The sequence below is a fragment of the Galeopterus variegatus genome, unplaced genomic scaffold (genome assembly GCF_000696425.1).
Source record: "Galeopterus variegatus unplaced genomic scaffold, G_variegatus-3.0.2 Scaffold446, whole genome shotgun sequence".
In the NCBI taxonomy this organism is placed as follows: domain Eukaryota; kingdom Metazoa; phylum Chordata; class Mammalia; order Dermoptera; family Cynocephalidae; genus Galeopterus; species Galeopterus variegatus.
Genome location: NW_007726557.1, coordinates 352,360 through 359,144, shown reverse-complemented (window position 1 = coordinate 359,144; position 6,785 = coordinate 352,360). Strand labels below are relative to the sequence as shown.

At 61.5% G+C, this 6,785-nt stretch overlaps 1 non-coding gene across 1 annotated transcript; it reads right to left on the bottom strand.

The window, feature by feature from the left end:
- Nucleotides 1–6,385: 6,385 nt before the first annotated feature.
- TRNAT-GGU lies at nt 6,386–6,459 on the bottom strand. The gene has a single exon. It is a non-coding gene; the product is annotated as a tRNA-Thr (tRNA).
- Between the last annotated feature and the right edge of the window lie 326 nt (nt 6,460–6,785).

Below are 6,785 nucleotides of genomic sequence, written 5' to 3'. Positions count from 1 at the left end.
CCCTGGGTTCCCCAAGCCCATTCCTGAAAGAACCTTCCTTGCCAGCTCCTCGGAGGCTCTTGCATTCCTCGGCTTCAAGGGGCCCCATCATCTCCGCCCCAGGGCTTCTCAGCCCTGCAAGCACCGGGGGCCCCAACCTGCACTCCAGCGGGTGCGCAGGCGAGGTCTGAGGGCCACTGAGAACAGCAGCTCTAGGAGACGTCCTCCAGTGGTTGTGGCCGACACCTGTCACCAGGGGCTGTGCTCACACCCTCTCTTTGCCCATGCTGGGGCGGAGGTCTCTCTGGGCACAGCCCCCAGAAAGCCAACAACCCCCTTATGCAGAAAGGGAAGCTGGAGGGGGTCAGGGCTCTGGACCGGCTGCTGCCACGGCCCCTCTGAGGTGTCCTGGCTGTCCACGGTGGGGAGTCGACCCCAACCGAACCCTTAATGCCACGTGCTCATGGAGCCCAGAGAAGGACCACGGGTGCCCTCTGCTGGGCTGAGTCCCACTGCCAGGAAGGCTGATTGGCCCAGCTCAGTCACGTGCTCAGATCCAGCCATGTGACCCAAGTATGGCCTCGGTTGGCCTCTGATTGGCCATCCTGGGCCATGTCCCCACCCCTGATAGGAGGAAGCACTGTAATTGACAGCTGGGCCAGGGGAGGGGCTGGTGATGGAGACACTGTCTGCTAGGCCTCATTTCTGGATCAGAAGAAACCAGGTGAGGCCGGCCTGTGGCTCACTCAGGAGAGTGCGGTGCTTATAACACCAAGGCCACGGGTTCAGATCCTATATGGGGATGGCCGGTTGGCTCAATGGTTGAGTGTGGTGCTGACAACACCACGCCAAGGGTTAAGATCCCCTTACCAGTCATCTTTTAAAAAAAAAAAGAAGAAGAAACCAGGTGCCTTCAGCCCTTTCATTCCACACAAAGCCTCTGTTTCCCCTCTGGCTCCAGCATCCCGGTCACCCTCTTCTTGGAACCTCCCAGGGCAGGCTCTTCCCTGCCTCCATGCCCCCATGCCCACACAAGCCCACTGGCCACAGTCCAGAGCACCCAGGCCCCAGGGGCTTGGCTCCCGGGGACCCACTTGCAGCTGGGCCAGGCTGTGAGATGGAGAATGAACTGCAACCCCTGCCCATGGTGCTCCAGGTAGGAGCTAGGAAGTAGTGGTGGCTGGTCCTCGGGGCCTGCCCACTGCCCCTGCCCAGCCTGGTATGGCTTCAGAGGGTGGGCCGGTGGGGGTGTAGTCAGGGAGGCAGAGGCCCTGCCCCCGGCCCTGGAGCAGCAGAGGGCCCCAGAGACCCACCTGCAAAGGGGAAATTTGAGGCCCAGAGATGGGGAGGTCTGGCCAGGCCTGGCAGCTCACAGGTCTCCCTAGCAGGACTCGGGGGACCCAGGCCACGTTGTGCACTTTGTCAGTGTTCCTGAGCACCCCTTCTGTCCTGGGTGGGGCTCTGGGACATAGCACCTGCCTGTCCCTGAACAGCTCCCGATGGACCAGGCCAAGACCTCCAGCAGTGGGTTGGGACTTGGGACAAAGGATAGGGTAGGCATGACAACCCCACATCCCCACTTGCCAGCCCTGCACAAAGCCGTGTTGAGGGGGTTTAGGCCTAGATTGGAATCTGGGCGGGGGCTGACATGGGCCTCAGAAGCCTCACCTGGAAAAGGGTTGGAAGAGGGTCTATATCTCTGGGCCGCTGAGCATGTGGTGGGCTGGCAAAGGGCACTCAGCCACCAGCCACTTCCTCCTGTACCTTCCAGAAGTGGGGAGGAGAGCCTCAGGGAGAGAGGCTCTGAGAAGCCCCCCAGCCAGGACAGTAGCGGAGCGGGACATGGTCAGAGGCGGCCCCTGGCCCTCTGTCTGCTTGCCCCTCACCTCTACTGGGGTCAGGATGGGGGCTCAGGACAAAGTCAGCACAGAGACTCAGCAGTGCCCTCGTCACTGTCCTTCCTCTCTGAGAGCTGAGCACGGGAGCAGAGAGGCCCAGAGAGCTGGTGGCCTCCCTGGCCCAAGCCTTGTGTCCCAGTGCCAGCTGGGCCTCCCAGGATGGAGCTGGGACTTGAAGAGGGCTGGGGAGCCCACAGACCACTCCCCATCTCCCGGCCCCCCACGTCCTACACTGAGGATTCAGCCCTGGACCCGTGTTCTCCTGCCTGGCGGTGAGACCAGCCTGTGTCACGGGGCAGGAGTTACTTGGATATGAGAAGTCTGCCAGGGCTGACGTGGGGGACGGTGAGCAGAACTCCAGGAAAATCCCCCTTGGAAAAATTGCCCCAAGTGCTCAGAAAGCATTAGAAACATCATAACTGCTAAGTATTATTAGAATTAAATTGGAAACCTAATAAACACTAGAATCTTGTTGCAAAAAGCAAATTCTCCACTTACCACAGTTCCCCAGGTGTGCCGGAGGGGGCGCCCCATGCCCTACCCCAGGGCAGGCATCCTAAAGGGTCCTGAAGATGGCTGGCAGGCAGCTGGCAGGCAGCGGGGAGCTTCGGCAGGCTGGGGAGGGTTTGCTCTCAGAGGCCCCTTGTCTGAGGGCATGAGGGGCTGAGAAGTGGAGCCAGCTGTTCCAGGAGCCCCAGCACTGGGGTCCTCCCACACCGAGCCTGACCCCCACCCCGCCTCATCCCAGGAGTTGTCACAGAATGCACAGGGCTGTCACTGACAGTGTAACTTCAGCATCTCAAGAAGGGCAGGGAGGGGGTCTGAGCCGCCGCTGGCCCTGGGCAGTGCCATGCCTGCACACTACCCCCATCCCACATAAATCCCCAGGCTCAAAGTGGGCTGTGTAATGCCCGCGTTTGAAGCCCCACCCACAGCCACCAGCACTGCTGCCCTGGATCGGGGTGTTCCTGGCTGTTCCTTGGGGGCTGGGGGCAGGTCTTGGGTCCCACTCTGCCCCCCTTGTGCTCAGGCCTTGTCAACTATCCCCTCCACTGGCACATTCCTTTCTGAGCCTGGGCCTGGCCCCAGGGGACCCCTTCCCTGNCAACACCACGCCAAGGGTTAAGATCCCCTTACCAGTCATCTTTTAAAAAAAAAAAGAAGAAACCAGGTGCCTTCAGCCCTTTCATTCCACACAAAGCCTCTGTTTCCCCTCTGGCCCCAGCATCCCGGTCACCCTCTTCTTGGAACCTCCCAGGGCAGGCTCTTCCCTGCCTCCATGCGAAACCAGGTGCCTTCAGCCCTTTCATTCCACACAAAGCCTCTGTTTCCCCTCTGGCTCCAGCATCCCGGTCACCCTCTTCTTGGAACCTCCCAGGGCAGGCTCTTCCCTGCCTCCATGCCCCCATGCCCACACAAGCCCACTGGCCACAGTCCAGAGCACCCGGGCCCCAGGGGCTTGGCTCCCGGGGACCCACTTGCAGCTGGGCCAGGCTGTGAGATGGAGAATGAACTGCAACCCCTGCCCATGGTGCTCCAGGTAGGAGCTAGGAAGTAGTGGTGGCTGGTCCTCGGGGCCTGCCCACTGCCCCTGCCCAGCCTGGTATGGCTTCAGAGGGTGGGCCGGTGGGGGTGTAGTCAGGGAGGCAGAGGCCCTGCCCCCGGCCCTGGAGCAGCAGAGGGCCCCAGAGACCCACCTGCAAAGGGGAAATTTGAGGCCCAGAGATGGGGAGGTCTGGCCAGGCCTGGCAGCTCACAGGTCTCCCTAGCAGGACTCGGGGGACCCAGGCCACGTTGTGCACTTTGTCAGTGTTCCTGAGCACCCCTTCTGTCCTGGGTGGGGCTCTGGGACATAGCACCTGCCTGTCCCTGAACAGCTCCCGATGGACCAGGCCAAGACCTCCAGCAGTGGGTTGGGACTTGGGACAAAGGATAGGGTAGGCATGACAACCCCACATCCCCACTTGCCAGCCCTGCACAAAGCCGTGTTGAGGGGGTTTAGGCCTAGATTGGAATCTGGGCGGGGGCTGACATGGGCCTCAGAAGCCTCACCTGGAAAAGGGTTGGAAGAGGGTCTATATCTCTGGGCCGCTGAGCATGTGGTGGGCTGGCAAAGGGCACTCAGCCACCAGCCACTTCCTCCTGTACCTTCCAGAAGTGGGGAGGAGAGCCTCAGGGAGAGAGGCTCTGAGAAGCCCCCCAGCCAGGACAGTAGCGGAGCGGGACATGGTCAGAGGCGGCCCCTGGCCCTCTGTCTGCTTGCCCCTCACCTCTACTGGGGTCAGGATGGGGGCTCAGGACAAAGTCAGCACAGAGACTCAGCAGTGCCCTCGTCACTGTCCTTCCTCTCTGAGAGCTGAGCACGGGAGCAGAGAGGCCCAGAGAGCTGGTGGCCTCCCTGGCCCAAGCCTTGTGTCCCAGTGCCAGCTGGGCCTCCCAGGATGGAGCTGGGACTTGAAGAGGGCTGGGGAGCCCACAGACCACTCCCCATCTCCCGGCCCCCCACGTCCTACACTGAGGATTCAGCCCTGGACCCGTGTTCTCCTGCCTGGCGGTGAGACCAGCCTGTGTCACGGGGCAGGAGTTACTTGGATATGAGAAGTCTGCCAGGGCTGACGTGGGGGACGGTGAGCAGAACTCCAGGAAAATCCCCCTTGGAAAAATTGCCCCAAGTGCTCAGAAAGCATTAGAAACATCATAACTGCTAAGTATTATTAGAATTAAATTGGAAACCTAATAAACACTAGAATCTTGTTGCAAAAAGCAAATTCTCCACTTACCACAGTTCCCCAGGTGTGCCGGAGGGGGCGCCCCATGCCCTACCCCAGGGCAGGCATCCTAAAGGGTCCTGAAGATGGCTGGCAGGCAGCTGGCAGGCAGCGGGGAGCTTCGGCAGGCTGGGGAGGGTTTGCTCTCAGAGGCCCCTTGTCTGAGGGCATGAGGGGCTGAGAAGTGGAGCCAGCTGTTCCAGGAGCCCCAGCACTGGGGTCCTCCCACACCGAGCCTGACCCCCACCCCGCCTCATCCCAGGAGTTGTCACAGAATGCACAGGGCTGTCACTGACAGTGTAACCTCAGCATCTCAAGAAGGGCAGGGAGGGGGTCTGAGCCGCCGCTGGCCCTGGGCAGTGCCATGCCTGCACACTACCCCCATCCCACATAAATCCCCAGGCTCAAAGTGGGCTGTGTAATGCCCGCGTTTGAAGCCCCACCCACAGCCACCAGCACTGCTGCCCTGGATCGGGGTGTTCCTGGCTGTTCCTTGGGGGCTGGGGGCAGGTCTTGGGTCCCACTCTGCCCCCCTTGTGCTCAGGCCTTGTCAACTATCCCCTCCACTGGCACATTCCTTTCTGAGCCTGGGCCTGGCCCCAGGGGACCCCTTCCCTGTAGGACAAACAGACCCTGAGCCCTCAACATCTCCCAAGCGGGTGAGCAGGAAGTGTGGCTTCCCAGCAGTGACAGGGTTGTCTGGCATCCAGGCCACTCTGCCCGGGGCGTGGTGCTGAGGGGGACGGGAACAGTGCGCAGGAGAGGGGACCCCCACCCAGCAGTTGAGCTGGGCCCAGAACACCAGGCCTTGGCTGTCCCTGTCTCCTGGAATCGCTGGGCTCAGGCCATCTTTCCTGGCGGGGAAGGGGAGAGGGTTGTCTGTTAGCGGGGGCTTGGTGGGCTCCTCCTCAGAGGTAGAGTCAGGGACACGATGAGACACTGTTGGAGGAGGGAGGACATCCAGCCCCCAAGTCCTGCTCTGGGCCCCGAGGCTGCCCCCTCCCCACCTGCCCTGGGAAATCTCGCAGCAGCTGTTTTATGGAACAACCGGAGGCTGAGGTCAGTGGGAGGCCAGCGGGGGAGTCCGGAGCCCAGCGTGGGTCAGGATGGGGAGGTCCGCCCCCCTCCAGCAGGAGAGCCCCTCCCCGCCCCTTGCCTTGCCGCCCCTGGGCCCCAGGAGGGGTGGGGCAGGCAGGGTGCAGCGCCCAGGCCAGCCGCCAGCGGGGCCGTCAACAATGTGGTTTCAATCTAATTGTCCCAAAATATTGTTACAACACGAACCATGTGCCACCCGCTCACCTGCAACTAATCAGCGGCAAAGCTACCGAATAAATCGGTTCCACACCCCAGGGCCGGGCAGCCCAGCACACGAACCCGGGTGCTCGGGCCCAGGCTGAGGCCAGGCTGCTGCTGGGCCTGTTTCCTGTTGGGGTTGAGAGAGGGGGCTCCCCTCTCTTTGCGACCCCCACTCCACTCTGAGGGGCCGAGCAGGAACAGGCAGCCCCTCGTGTCATAGCCAGCCCAGGCCTGAGGGGGTCAGCCAGGGAGCCGGGACCACACTGAGGTCTGTCCAGGGTCTGACAACCCAGGGAGTCCCCATGTTCTTTCTCTCAAGACCGTGGCCATGGGGGGTCTTCACCTCTGCCGGAAACATCTGCATGTCCAGCAAAGTAACAGCAAGGCAGCCTTCAAAGCCACCAGGAGTTTTGTGGTTGCTATTGTTTTTTTTCTTTTGATAGCTGGCCGGTTCGGGGATTCGAACCCGTGACCTTGGTGTTACCAGCACCACGCTCTCCCAAGTAAGCTAACCAGCCAGCCCATCGGGCATTTTTGGTAAATTTTACTTGAATGATTCCCGCAACACTCAGATTAGCTAAGAATGTCCACACATTTAGCCAACGAGCAAACGAAAGCTCACAGAGGACCCGGACACGCCAGGCCCAGTGCTGGCAGGCTGGGGCATGCAGCGCTCGGGTCCGTGCTGGCACCCTGCACACCAAGGCCAGTTGGATTGATCACAGGTCCTCACAAGGGAGCCCGGCAGCCCGGCCCTGGCCACCAGGGGAGGAAGAGCAGAGCCACCCAGTGAGGGCTGGCGTAGCAGGCCACCCGGCCCTTTCTCCGGGAGCCCAGAGGCCCC